The following is a 15382-nucleotide window of genomic DNA, read 5'->3' as shown; positions in this document are numbered from 1 at the left end:
TCCAAGTTTCTTCTCTCAAATTTTTATGCTTTTGCATTGTAGTCGTTGAATACGAGATTGATATTTGTCGCAGCATGTTAAACAATTGTATGAGCACATTTACATGGCAAAAATCAATATTTAATTAGCAAATAAGAAGTTTCAGATTTTCCTATATATTGTAGTATGTGTGCCAAGTGTTTGACAAAAATGCTATGTTGAGTTATTAAGAAAATTAATTGATATCATAAAGTAGCTTGCAAGTTTCTTTATTTGGGCAAAAATAGGGGAGGATACTACATGTAGACTGTTTGAGCTCTAAAATTTCTTCTGTCAAAGCAGCGACCTATTCTCTAAGCAAAGTGTTGTCTACCTCAAGCTTATTCACACGATCACATAACCTCTGATAGGTCAGAGGTTGAGTCAGTACCAGACTGCTATCACCTGTGGTCATGTTACAACAACCGATAGACCCTTGAGACTAAACGTGTCAGACAAAACACAAAGGATGTTTGTATGCCATAGACAAGGTCTACACACTAGCAAACCAAAGAAGACACAAAGCTGATGTGCTAACAGTATGCATGCAAAGCAAAGCAAGGTCACAAAAGACAAACAAACTCATCTGAATATGAGATGATCAAGTAAGCAGAGCTGTCGGATGAGAAAGACCCACACAAAGAATAGCAGACAAAGGATTGCGAACATGAGGGCAGAAGATGAAGAAACCCCTGAAATAAAACAAACAAGCTCCACGCGAAACCAGTAAACAAACACAGAAACGTAAGAAGAGGCCCATGCAAAATGGTCAAAAATCCCTGCAACATCCACCACAGTTGAAAAGAAAAGAAAAGAATAGAAACCCAAGCTCAAGCGAGACAGAAGAGGGCACACAGCTGTTGGCAAGAAGGAGCTCGAACACCAGTAGAATGGTTATGGGAGAACTAGCGACGGCCACAAGCACAGGAGAGGGCATGATCATTGGTCATGAGAGAAGGCAGGGTCGCAGAAGAAGACAGGATCATGGGAGAAGGTATGGTCACGGAGAATAGCATTTTCTTAACATTAGAATCTAATCATCATTTTCTAGAATAATCATCAATGAATACTATGTAGTGAGAGTAACCTCCTAGAGAAAATGTTGGCATGGGCCCACATAAAGCAGAAGGGACTAGTTATAGAACTGATTTAGACTTGTGTTCAATAGGAGGAAAAGGTTTTTTATGTTCTTTCCTAGGGCACATCCTTTATAGATACCTATGTGCTTAGAATTTAGGCTCAGTGTTCTAAAGGTGATATTTCCTATACTTGGAAGTGAACTAAATCCAATATGTCCAAGTCTTCTATGCCAAACTTCATTAGAATTTGTCACTTCATGATTAAGAGCTTGTTTTTTAATGTTGCATAGTTTTTATAAGGTCCCATCTCTTGTCCCTATGGTGATAGCATTTTTTAGATTAGAGTTTTTAGGCCAGTACAGGACCTTGTCTTCATTGAAGGTGAGTTGAAATCCTTCATCAACTAATCCAGAAATTGAAATTAGATTTCTTTTATGCCTGGTACAAATAGAACATCTTTTAATTTTAGTATGGCTCAAGTTCTTAGTTGTATAAAAAAGGTCCCAATTTCTTTGACTAGATGGGTGGAGTTGTCTTGACTCCTTCTGAAAGGCAATTTTCAAAGGTTTCAAATTTTTCTTTGAATCCTATTATATGTCAGGAAGCACTGCTATCTATTATCCAAAGAATTTCATCTGAGTTCATCTCACTTGATAAGGTAGAGTAGAATAATAGTCTTTCTTTGTTTTGGCTAAAGAAGCTAAGATGTTTTCCCTTTCTGGACAGTTTCTAAAAGTATGTCCGAGTTTCTCCCACTTATAACATTTAACTTTGGAGAAGTCGTTTCTTTTGTAATTATTATTCTCTTTTGTAATTATTATTCTCTTTGCTTTTGTCATATTTCTTTCTTTTAAATTTTCTCTTTTTCCCTTTGTAATTTGAAACTAAGAAAAGAGCTTGATTCTCTCCCTCTTGATTTAATATGATCCCTCTAGAGATTAGTCTTGATTCTTCTAATGTGCAATCATTCTTTAATTGATCAAAAGGTGGTATACAAGATCTGTTGATTACTTGGATGAACGCTTCCCATGATAAGGGCAATCCTCTAAGTGCTATCATCAATAGTTCTTGATCTTCTACTTTGCTTCCAATAGAATTTAGATGATTTTTAATTTCGGAGATCTTTCAAAAGTATGATGAGATTGTTTCTCCTTTACTCATTTTAGTATTCATTAGTTGATTTTTTAGTGTAATCAATCTACTTGGGTTGTTGATTTCAAACGTATCCTTAATTGTCTTGAATACTTCAAATACCTTTGTTTGGTTTGATATGGATGGAAGAATATGATCTTTTACGAAATCCAAAATGCTTTTTCCGGCTTTATTATTTCATCTTTTCCAAGTAGCTTTTCATGCATCATCTTCAAAAATCGAAATGCTTGATTCAATAAACGATTCTAATTCTAATTATTCAAGAATTGTAGTAATTTGAATTTTCCAAGAAAAGAAATTTGCTGCTCCTTCGAGTTTGTCCTCTACTCTTACATTATTTGACATATTGTCCCTTTTATTTATTCAAAAAATCAGTTTGATAGTCTCTCTACCAATTAGGCTCTGATACCATGTAAATTTTTATAGATCTTGATTGGTGGAGACTGAGCAATGATATTTGAGTTTGATTTCCTTTGTTTGACAGACCTATTTGTTCTTTATATGATTGCTTGATTTTCTTAATCTGATATAATCTGTGAACTTGTATTCTGGTTTCAGTCTGAGATCTATATGCCAATGTCATTGATATGATCTGCAGATGAGAAATAAACCTAGTATATATACACATCAAAACATAACCAAGTAGGGGCATGACCCTACGTGGTCATGCCTCTATATATATATAATACAACTTAATCTGTTCATAACTAAAACTAATTAATGTTTATCACAACCGATGTCAAGTCCTTTTAACAAACATTTACCAAAGCAGACTCCCAATCAATCGGTGTGAGTATATAATATTAACACTGATCAGTAATGACACCTGATATTGATCGGGATTGTATATAATGCCATTTAACTTAATCGATTGTGGAATAACCATTCAATCTGAATATTGATAGTCATATTAAGAAGAATAACAAATATGAAACAATATTTCTGTATTAGAAAATGTGGTGACAGATTGTAATGTGTGTGTGTGTGTGTGTGTGTGTGTGCGTGTATATTGTCAGTCACTTATATTAAACAGCAGATGTGATACACTCAATGCTAACATTCTTAACATTTATATATTAGTGTGCAGCCTATTCATATCTGCATATTTGGGAGTCTATGGTCACAGAGTATGGCAGCAAGGAATTACTGTTACAGCATACCCTTGCCTTGGCATTGACATTTTGGGAGGAGAATGGGGAGGAGTTTATGATACTGCTGTTGATATTTGTCCACATTATGTCTGGGCATTTGAACCAGTTTGTAGATGCTGCTAGCATAAGATTTTGGCACCCAATATACTGTTCGGCATTATCAGTGGTCTGCAAATTCTGTACCCAATTAATGCATAGTTCCTCTACAAGTGGCTGTTAGATTCTTCAGAATTTTGGATGTTTACATCACTGCTGTTGAAGGCAGCACATTCATTGTTTGGCATCATTTTGGGACTGTTGTAGCAATACATGCAGACCTGCAAATTGGTGCAGAAGCTCGAGGCTAATAGTGACAATCATTTCCAGGTTCACACATAGTTGTATGGTGTTTAATAATTACAATCTATGTAAAGACAATAATTGAAGAGAACTTTCATTCAACAGCTCATCATCTTGTTAATGTCGATATGAATGTGAAGTTTAAAAATTAATAAGTAAGGAATTGGCATTGCATCTGGTTATATGAATTTAACCCATTAGAAGATTTGAAGATTCTTAAAAATTCCCAATTACATTCTAAACAAAAAATAAGATCATTGTTTCAGCCATACTAGGGAATGATTGCCAAGTGTTTGACAAAATGCTAAATTGTTGAGTAATGAAAGAAATTGATGTTTTGTTTAATCTATAACCGGTTGGGGTTATTAGAGTGGTATCAGAGCTTGCTTGCAAAGTGTTTGATGAAATGTCAAACAACTGAATTATAAAAAAATGTGGTATTTGACGAAGTTATAACCGGTTGGGGTTATTACACCAAGAATTTGACATAATGTCAAACCATTATTAAAGGGAAATTGATGTTATTTGAAGCTATAACCAAGCAGGGTTATTACAGTGGTATCAGAGCGGTTTCCTACCAACGTGCATGAATTAGGCTCAAAATTATTTGATAAGTAATTTGTTCAAGAGTTGATAGCATTTGTTGGGTTGGCATTTAGTAGTTATAGATGGTGATTGGAGATTCATTCTGAGTAGACACCCGCAGAGGGCATACTTCACCACCTAGGGAAGAACTTGTGATATAGTCTTGTATTCTGAAACAGTTGAATGCGTTAGTAAATGAGTTGAACCAAAATCACAAACAGATGAGTAACTGATTTCAAATCCAACATTTGAGTAGAGAGTGATATCACTTTTTCGAAGAGTGAAATGTGATGATACATTGGTGGCTACAAATGTGCAAAAAATTTCTTATGAGAGACCGCATGAGTTGGACATGGTGAATGTAGAGTATGATGGGAAATGTGGAGTATGATAGGAATTCATGTCAGGTTGGGTCAGGTGATACAATTGTTGACATGAGCCTCCAAGATTGTGCGCTTGGTGGCAATGCAATGATAGTGGAGGTAGGAGAGTGCAAGGATACTGTCATATCAGCAGTCACTTCTGTGTCAGTTGAGCCATCTACCGAGGAGTTTAGCAATATGCATGCGGTTGTAGATGTGTGCTCTAGTGATAGTACACATTATTGATGATGAAGTGAGTGATGTAGAGACAGAGTTATGTTATACTACTGATCAGCACAATGTTGATGTTCACTTTGCAGACAATCTTATGTTCGACATGGACATAGCATTGTCCTATGACAATCTTTTTGAGAATGACGTTGATCACCCACCTGAGTGAAGTTGGGCTCGATTTTCACCATCTGAAGACACGGCTCAATTTCCTATAGCCACAGTTAGTCATGTTCTTATAGCCATGGATTCTGATGAGGATGTAATTACATCCATTGTAGTTATAGGTATTGTTGGGATGCATGTATTTGTTGACATCTGCAAAGAACCCCTTGTTGCACCAAGTTCTCCTATAGCTACATCTTTTGTGGGAGTTGATGATCAAGATTCCAATCCATATATATTATGTGGGTGGTGACTGAGAAGAAGAGTATGCTAAGATTTCCTATAGAGTTGTCTTCTGGTGATATCCTAATCCTACATCATCAACACAAGTTATGAGTGCTATGTTGTTGGTCCTTGGTACAGGGCACCAAGACAAAGTTGCATAGAAATAGGTTAAATGATGTAATCTTGAAGGACTTTTAGAGTCAAGACCACATGTAAGGTCAAATGAATCCTTGGTACCATTATAAACCTGGATGTCATTTGAAGCAAAGGTCATTTTTCGTCAATCTAGGTTGTTTTAGAAGGGAATAAGGAATTTGTAGTTCCCTAGGAGGTTTTAGGTACCTTAGTAGTCATTTGACATGATTTAGAAGCATAGCTGGGCAATTAGGATAAAAGTTGTCAAAAGATCAAAAATTGCAAAAATGCAAGAAAAGTTGCTAAACAGCAATTTTTGCAAAATAAGTTGTCAAACTGTAAGGAAGTTGTACGGTCTTCACAACCATTCAAAAAGTGGTTGTGACCATTGGAGGACATCTATTTAAGGTTTCCACAAGAGGAGAAACCCATTGTACGGAGAGTTGAACAGCAAGCACTAAATAAAACTCAGAATTTCTGCCTTTTTCTCTGTTTTTTCATTTCTATACGGCCTGTACGGATTGGTAGGAGTGAAAGTCTGACATGGTTGGATAGAGGATTCAATCAGTGTTTCATTGCATTTAGTTTGAAGTCTTTATCTTATCTACAGAAAAAGTTATATCAGTTTTTGTAGAGGCTGGTCAGATTTACCCTAAATCTGAGGATTTCTTCAAGATGGCCTCTTAACTTGCAATTCCACCATGGGATTTCAATGCCACTTTGGGGAATGCAACTTAGGAGAGAGTACTTTAGGATGGCAGAGATTCAGAACTGTAGGTGTAGGTTTCCTATTTTTACCAACAAGCCCTAGATTGAACATTGCCATATGTCTAGTCTAGATTTGAAGAAGAAAGAAGGTTCAAGCTTCCAAACCAATTGATTTGACCCAGGTGAAGGGTGCAAGAGGATTGTTTGGATGTGAAGAAGAGTTCCAAAGGGTGGAGTCAGGTCTGTGAACCCATTTGCTTACACTTCCTTTGTTAACCCAGCCTAATCTGGCCAATTAGGTCTGTGACTCAATGTGGGTGTTGGTGCTGGAACAGAGCCAGAGTTTACTCTTTTGGAATCTCTAAAAGGAGGTTAAGGGGTGTCCAAAAAGGTGAGAAGATAGTTTGGTCCTTTGCAAAGTTTGGGAGTTTGACCAAGAAAGCTAGAATTAGCCCTATTAGGAATGCTGGTAACAATTGTGCAAATCAGTTGTTGGGTGTTTTAGAACTTCAAAGTTGGGAGTTTCTTGATGGATTTGGTCCATAGAAGCCTTTCCTATTGGGAGTGTTGAGTTCTAAACCCATCTAGGAAGAGTTTCCCTTATTAGGCCTATTGAAGGAAGGGAGTCCCTAAGAAGTTGTGATTGATCTAAGTTTAATGAGAACCCTAGGTTTGAGGGTTGGGCATGCAGAGTGGAGTCCACTTGCAGGGTAGAGTATACCTTTGTTAGAAGCCCCTTTGATCAGTCTACAACCTTTAAGAAAAGTTGGTATTTGGAGAGTGCATCGGTACTTTTGGCTATAAGCTCTACATCAATCCTAATGATGTTAGTGGTATCCAATTAGATCAATGTTGACAAGGAACTCACATACTTCTTCATTTGGGATCTAGATGGAGGTTGGAGTTCACTATGTTGTCAGATTGCTTGAGGATGAGCAATCTCAAGGAGGGAGGATTGTAATGTCCCCATTTTTGCCAGCATCGGGGTTTGAGGGACTAGCCTATTATTGTGATCCTCGTAAGCTAATTATTGTGGATAGAGGGTCTTCTGAGGCAGTGGCTTGGCTTGAGAGGGTCTTGTCTTCTCCACTATTCAATAAGTAACGGGGTGGTATTCGCTTGGCTCAAAGTGGACTTTGTTTGGGCTTGATTTAGTGTACTTACTATTTGTGGTAAGTCAGGTGTTGATTGAGATAGATCCTTTCTATTTTTGCAAAGTGCATTTGGTCACAAGGAGAAATAATAGGTGAAACCCCTATTTCAAATGGCATATTTAAATGAAGAGTATTTTGGGAGTTATTACATTTTTTGTGGCCAAATTATTATTAATTTTTCATTCATTAAATAGCTTATTATAAAGTTATAATTTCACTTAAGTTGAGGGTTGAGTTATCATTGGAAGGGGCCAATTATTTAATTAGTTATAAAAGTAAAAGAATCATATGGAAGCTTCTAATTAATGTTGTTTTTACACTCATTATTACCCTTCTTATTTTATGTGTCTTGGTTTTGTCAAGTTGAACTTGAACTTGAACTATCATTGCTCAGTTCAAGTTCAAGTTCAAGTTGAAGCTGTGTGGGAAGGCTTCAAAGCTAATAATTCTTTGTTATGAACCTCCAATGGTTAGTCCACCAATGTGTCAAGTTGAAGTCGAAGTTGAACTTGTTAGATTCAACTTCAAGTTCAACATCAACTTCCCATTTTCTGACAAGTTTACCTCGTTTTCTTTGGAAGGGTTTTTCTAAAAATATTTAAGCACAAAGTTTTAAAAGCCGTACACCATGACAGGATCAGATGTTGAAAGCATGATAACAATGATAGATGGAAGGCACGTGTTAAAGTACGAGTCATTATTGGAGGGAGTGCAATGGCCAGCTAACATCACTCAAGTGTGAGATCGTGTGCCGATTTGACAAGAGCAATTTACTGAAAAAGACTAAAATGTCCTGTCAAATAAATCCTCGCACGGGTGTATTGATGATTTCACATTACCATATCTATTCATGATCTTTCTCAAAACTTGCACCTTAACTACTCATTCTCCTGCCTAGTGTCTTGACTTGCTATTCTGGAGTCTGGAGCAACAAGCTGGTAAGGACTGAGTAGGAGTAATTTAGAGAAATCTTGGCAAGAATTAACAAGGTAACTATTAGGTCAGCTCTAAAAATTCCCCAGAAGGAGCCTTACAAGCCTTGAAGAAGCCTTACGAGCCTTGGACTTTTGAAGAACCAAAGTGGCTATACAAAAAGAATAAGAAAGATTACAACTCCGTGGTAGTGCAAAGTTGGCTCTCAAAACTAGCATCGGGAGGATTAAGATTGCCCAAGCCACTAACTATTGAGCATTTTATTAAAAAAATTTCCTCTTGAATAAAGTAAAAAGGGAACGAGCATGCTTTGCACTAGGAGGACTGGATGTACTTCTTCATCCAGAAAATTGTAGGAGGTAAGAAATTTAGTGATTGTGTTGACTTAATAGTAGAGATGTTGTATAAAGGGCTTCTGAGTTTAGCTAACTCCGCCCCTTCTTCATGTCATCTTTCCTTATTTACATTCTAGTTGTTTCCAAAGAATGGGAAAGAAAGAGTCAATAGGCCCTTGGTCTACTGGTGAAGTTGAATGGCTCACAAAGAGCCCACCATGGATCACGTCTTGCTGAATGCAAGGCTCCGACATCATAAGGGATGAGGTTGAGATCATGCCCTGGGTGATTTTGACGGCATGGATACCCCTCAGTCCTTGGCTCTAAGCCAAAGAGGTTTTAGGAACGAGTGGGCCCATATCGGGTCCCTAAATCATCTATGTGGTGGCCTTCGCTGGTTGGTAGCTCGCAGGCTTCATGCCTCTTCGCTGGTCTGAACCCTCATCAAAAAAAAAGAGTGGGAAGGTCTTCCTCAGGAACCATGGACAGAAGATATGACAATATATCAATGCTATAAACACTTACAAGCCAGAAATCCCTCTCAAGAATTTAGGAGGATCAATGATATGTTTTTGGGAGTTGGTGTTTGAACTCTGGGGAAAGGAAAATTGCAGACTTTCAAAAAAATCTATGCAATCAATTGAAACCTATGGTTGCTATTACATCCAGTTTCCCAAATTTACTTATCTCAGAGTCAGTGCCTTTAATGGTGAGCCCCTCAAGCTACCTTGTTATTGTTTAGACAATGTTGTTCTATTGGAGATATGCAGGCAACTAATCATTGTTGAAAATTTGTCTGAGAACACTAAGAAGACGTCTACAATACTCTTCCCTATAGAACTAGGTCATTATAGATGCCCAAACCTCAAACACACTTTGATGGTAAAGGTGGACATGTCTAACCTCTGTTTCAAACCTTATATCTCCAAGAAAGGTTTTGACTATGTAAGATTTGCTAAAGAGAATCTCAAGGTTGCATCCACTTTCAAGCATATCCCTCATTTAGAGGATTACTGGGCCAACTGCTCTAATGAATTAGAGGTCAGAAAAAGGTTATGGTCAAGAAAGACCTTAGATCAACTAAAAACCTTCAAAATCAACCTAGACACTGGTGAGCTAAAAGATGATGAAAAAGAGGAGATAGTAGACCCCTAGTATATTGAACAAATTGAATGTTTCCCAATTCCTGAATTAGACTGAAGCAAGAGGGAGGAAGATGATTTGCATTCCCAAACAGCAGATGTGCTTAGAAGAACAAAGGAATGGCTTAAGAAGAAGAAAGACCAGGAAACCATCATCAAATCATCAAAAAAACGTTCAAAGTCTAAAGAAAAGAAGTCCCCTCAAAAACTAATCATTTCCTCTGACCATGGCGTAAATGATTCTATTGCAGGTAAACAAGAAGTTGAAGCCAAATCAACCATTGCCAAAGTTGAAGTTCAGCCTAAGGCAGAAGCTGTCAAAAGAACAACTCGTTCAAGCACTAGAAGAAAAAGGGTGGACACAGTCCTAAAGGAGGAGAAGCTCTAATAGAGTTGGATTCCCCTGAAGCCGAACCCAGAACAGAGCAGATCCCTAATAACAATATTTCAAGCATGGCGGAATGTAATGTCCCCTTTTTCCCAACATTGGAGTTTTGAGGATTAGCCTATTATTGTGATCCTTGTAGGCTAATTATTGTGGATAGAAGGTCTTCTGTGGCAGTGGCTTGGCTTGGGAGGGTCTTATCTTCTCCACATTTCAGTAAGCTACAGGTTGGTCTTCGTTTGGCTCAGATCGGACTTCGTTTGGGCTTAGTTTTGTGTACTTACTATTTGTGGTAAGTTGGTGTTGATCGAGATGGACCCCTTTTATTTTTTGAAAGTGTATTTGGTCACATAGAGAAATAATAGGTATGACTCCTATTTCAGATGGCATATTTAAATGATGAGTATTTTGAGAGTTATTATATTTTTAGTGGCCAAATTATTATTAATTATTAAATGGCTTATTATAAAGTTATAATTTAACATTATAATTTCACTTAAGTTGAGAGTTGAGTTAGTACCATTTATTAATTAGTTAAGCCAAGTCAAGTGAGAGAATCTAAAGGAAGCTTCTAATTAATGTTGGGTGGTGAAGCTTCTTGAGTGGAGTTACATTTTGGCAACAAAAGGGAATTTGGAGGTTATAAATACAAGCCCATTTGTTGAGAAAAGCACCCATGAATATTTTTTTGCTTTTGTTGCATTTGTAGCTTTTTCTGAGGTTCTGATTTTCAAATCCTTTGCTGAGGTATAAGGGTTTGGCTCTGAGTTGTGCATTGATTCCACAGCTGAGGTATTGTGGATCAAGTTCTAAGTACTTTACCAATTCTCCTTACTGTGCTCGATGTACCTAAGGAGAGATTCATTCTATGGTGTAACTTGAAAGAAGATTATTTGCTAGAGTTTGTATTGGATCAACTATGAGAAGTTTCTAAGAATTCTGAGAATTGCCTTGAAGGATAGCTTGCAAACTGTTGCTGCTATAAAGTAATTTGCCAATTATTCTCACTATGTCTAAGGTGGAATGTGTTCACATTGGTAGTCGATCGAATTGGAAGTAATTCATTGACTGAGGTTTGTTTTGGCACTAGAGATCGCATTTGAGATTGTTTACTGTGCGTTTGGAGAGGTCATTTTCCCTACTTGCAGCGATTTAGCTTATACAGAGGTAACTGGTATTGGGACGGCTGCATTTGCATAAAGTGGGTGCAAATTATATCTGCAAATCATGAATATTGAAACAGTGATCTTGTTGGAGGGGCCTATTGAGTTTGAGATGACATTTGGAGGGATTGCATGTGGTTATATTGGACCTACGATCTGCCATAGAAGGCCTGCAACTGAAATCTGTGGTCTGCAATTTCATGTATGTGCCCTACAATTTATCACAAACCTAATGTATACTGTTTGGATTGGTCGGCTAACAATTTGGCAAGCAGCTGTGGCATTTTGAAAACTCTGCGATTTGGTATTGTGCTGATTTCATCTTTTCCAGGCTAGTGTGGTTGAAAGTCCATTTGGAGTCGCCAAGCTATCGCATGTGATTAATAGTCAGGTTCCATTATTATTGAATTCAGTTTATGCACATATTTTTAAATGCAGCCATTTTTCATTGGCCAATAAAACTCATAGAATTCTGAAGTTAAATGTGGAACACTTGTCATTCCAAAATATTATCAAAAAATTGGCTTTCATCTATGAGAATTCCTTGTGACCAAATTGAATTGGGTATTATAAGCACTAATTGCATTCTTTGGTTTGATTTCAAAATTTAAAAATAAATAAAATTCATATATTCAATGATATCTGTGGAGCCTGCCAAGTGTTTGACGAAATGCCAAACACTGAATTTTTAAGAAAATTCCAGTGTTTATTAGTTGATGACCAGCATGGGTTTTTACACAAAAAGTCAGCAAATCTCAGTTGAAGATGCAAGTGTCCTCATGGATGCCCTTGCCCTTACCAATACTTTCACTACGCCTGAAAAAGAGTCCCATAGCACCAAAATGGCTAGACCTCGGTTGTGAAGAAGCGAAGCATAGTGCCATTATCCTTGCCCATCGATGACCTAGTGAGCAAATGCCTAGGTAAATCATCCAAAGCCAAGAAAGCAAAAACTAAATCTAGGCTTGATTTCGATAAAGATACAGAGCATTGGTTGGCAGAGATCGCCAAACCATCTCAACACAAAGACGAGGATGAGATAACCCCTCAGGATTACCAAGAATCAAAGGTGGACCTTAGAAAAAGGAGCAGGGCAGATGATATGAAGATATTTGAAGTCTCCAACAAGAAAATTGCCAACAGACTCTGGAAGGATGCTAAAGGCAAGTAGGATATGAAAGAAACAATGAAGAGTATGGCCCCGTACATCAACACTATCCTACATCCAAAACCAAAGCCGCTTAACGAGATGTCTTCCATCATTGATGTTAAGTTTCCAGTTAACCAGCAATTTTTAGACACTCTACATAGGAGCAAAGCAGTTGCCAAAACATTCGAACAATGGATTTAGTTTGTCCAAGATGAGACAGTAAAGCAAATAAATCTCCTGAATGAAGCCCAAAAGGAAACTGCTAACATGATTAGAAAGATAGAAGCAAATGTTGATGTTCATGAGAAAGAAAAGGCTAACTGGGTCAAAAAGGTTTCGTAGATGAACGAAGTGCAAGAATATGGTTTACAGAAGCAAAACAGTCGATGACAAGGTTGGATGACAAAACCCTCTATGTGATTAAAGATTGCATTGAATGGAGGAATGAAGCTATCATACAAAGAGTTTCAAAAATCAAAGATCTGCTTAGTGGGCTTGACGACATTGATGACATCATCCAAGGTGACCTAAAATGGTTTCGTAAACAATGGGCTAAAGAGGGAAAAGATCCAATCACTCCCACTGAAGAGATTATCAAAGACCTACAAAAGAAGTTCCTGGAGGTGAAAGAAAAGAAAACGACAACAAAGTAGGATTTGTCCAACATAGCTCACGTGGAAGCCATGCTAATAATTAATCAGAAACACCTGGAAATGCATGAAGTGAAGATTGGCAAACTTCGTAAGGAAAAAAAGGACTAGAGGATTGCATATCTTTGTGTGCTGCATCAATCAGTTATCTCTGCCTTCACTGCTGCATACGAGAGCTGGAAATCAGCAAAACTTGTTGCTGCTGCTATGGAGAAATCTTAGGATCTTATGACACCTGGAGCCGCCTAGTTGGCAAAGATTGCCATATTTTTAGTTTCTTTACTTTATCATGCTTTAGCAATTAGCACAATTAAGTAACTAAAAACTATTAACTCCTAGTGGGGTAATTTTGGATCATGGTTCCTAGAAGGATATATATATAATAACTGGCTACAAGAAAGGGTCATCTCTCAGTAGATACAAGATAGAACTATTTTTTATTAGTATCTATGCTTTTGAGCTCTAAGATTTTCATGATAAGGATTATAAAAATATGCTAGTTTTATGATTGGAGCTTTTTTAGATAGACACTATTTTCTGTTCAAACTGTGATTTATTTTCTTGTGGAAATGGGTTACATGTGAAAGTGCTCTTTACTTATCATGAATATGATCTTATTTTGCAGTAAAAAGAAACTAAGGGAAGAAAGTGAAAGTCATAGTTAGATTTCATTTTAATAAATGATCATGTGGATGATTGTTGTTATTAAATTCGAATGGTTTTTCAAACTGCATATCCTCTTCATATTGATGAATTGGTTGTTATAACCTTTTAAGTATTTTCTAGTAAAAATACTCATGAAAAGATATTCCCTCATAAAGAGAAATTAACGAATATCTTTCATATGGTAGCTGCACCTAATAATATTGGAAAGCAATATTAAGCAGAGAGTCCCATATTGTTTTGTGGGAACTCAAACACTTGGTGTTAATCTGGTATTTTCTCTGTAAAGTTTAACTCACTTATGGCAGGGAAAAACTATTCACTAACAGTTGTGTTGGTGAAGCTTCCTGAGTGGAGTTTCGTTTGAGAAACGAGTGGTTTTGGGAGATTATAAATATGGGCTCATTGTGAAAGGAAAAGCGTCCGATTATTCGATTATCTATTTGCTTGTTGTCTTTGTGACATTCCTGAAGTTTTGTTTCTTCTGCCCTTGCTGAAGTATAAGGGTTTGGTTCTAAATTGTGCATTGATCCCACAACTGAGGTATTGTGGATCAAGTTTTGAGTACTTTGCCGATTCTCCTACTGCTGCTAAGGATAAGTTAACTGCTGGAGATGGTATTTAAAGTTGGGAAGAGATCAATTAGAGTTTTCCTTCATCAACTTGCATCTGCATTCTGAAGATTCGATCTGTGCATTTCAGACTACCATTTCCACCAAGAAGGCCACTTTTTGGCACCATAGACGCCTGCAACCAATTGCCAAGGCTGAGATGCCATTCAGGGAGGCTATATGTGACTTTCCCAGTGCCTGTGGTTCATTTTTTGTGGATCTGCAGCCATCCATTTTACCTGCAATCAGAATTTGGAGGGACGGCAGTGTTTTTCTGGCCTGTGTGGGGAATATCTGGGCATTTGGTTGGAGTTTTGGAGGCTAGACGCTGTATAAGAAACAACAGTAGCAGTTATCTGAAGCTGTGATCTGTAATAAGATCAGTAGCTTGCTGTTTGATACCCTGTGGTCATACTGGCAGAAGGTACGAATAATTTTTTGGTTCATATTTCATGTTGGGAGTCTGGCATTCATCCTGTATGTGCCGCGATTGCTTTCCGGGGGTCCAGTTTTAAATCCTTTGCTGCTACAGTCAATTACCAGGTTCAGAATTCCAGTCCAGACTTGATTGCTTTCACTGTAGTTCCCAAATAAACATTGAATGATTGGAATTACTTCATTTGAGACTGCTTTCAGTATATGCTCTGTTTATTTTCCGTAGTGCATTTTGTGCAAGACGGCTAATGTTAAATAAAATTGCCTTCTCATTTTATTCTGAATTGGTATTAAGTTTGGAGAGTTGGAAATGAATGAAATAAATTGTTATCTTATGATGTCACTAACAGTGGAACAATCACTTAAACATTTAGTAGTTCAAACTGGAATCAGAATATATTGCCAAGTGTTTGACATAATGCCAAACCATTATTAAAGGGAAATAGATGTTATTTGAAGCTATAACCAGGCAGGGTTATTACACAAATTAAACAAACCAAGCGCTCCTCCAAGCACTACAAATCATGGGGAACTTAATTGATAGTCTTAGAAATAATTTCAATAATGGGCAGGACATAAGCTCTAATCATTGAGAACCATAATGGGTTCTC

At 37.3% G+C, this 15382-nt stretch overlaps 1 protein-coding gene across 1 annotated transcript in view; it reads right to left on the bottom strand.

The window, feature by feature from the left end:
• LOC149549423 (gamma-interferon-responsive lysosomal thiol protein-like) overlaps positions 1 to 15382 on the bottom strand; it is a 176828-nt gene that overhangs the window by 47033 nt on the left and 114413 nt on the right. The window lies entirely within an intron of this gene.

The sequence above is a fragment of the Cupressus sempervirens genome, chromosome 7 (assembly GCF_028749045.1).
Source record: "Cupressus sempervirens isolate cs-2001-9-10 chromosome 7, ASM2874904v1, whole genome shotgun sequence".
Lineage (NCBI taxonomy): Eukaryota > Viridiplantae > Streptophyta > Pinopsida > Cupressales > Cupressaceae > Cupressus > Cupressus sempervirens.
This window is presented reverse-complemented; position numbering and strand designations above follow the sequence as displayed.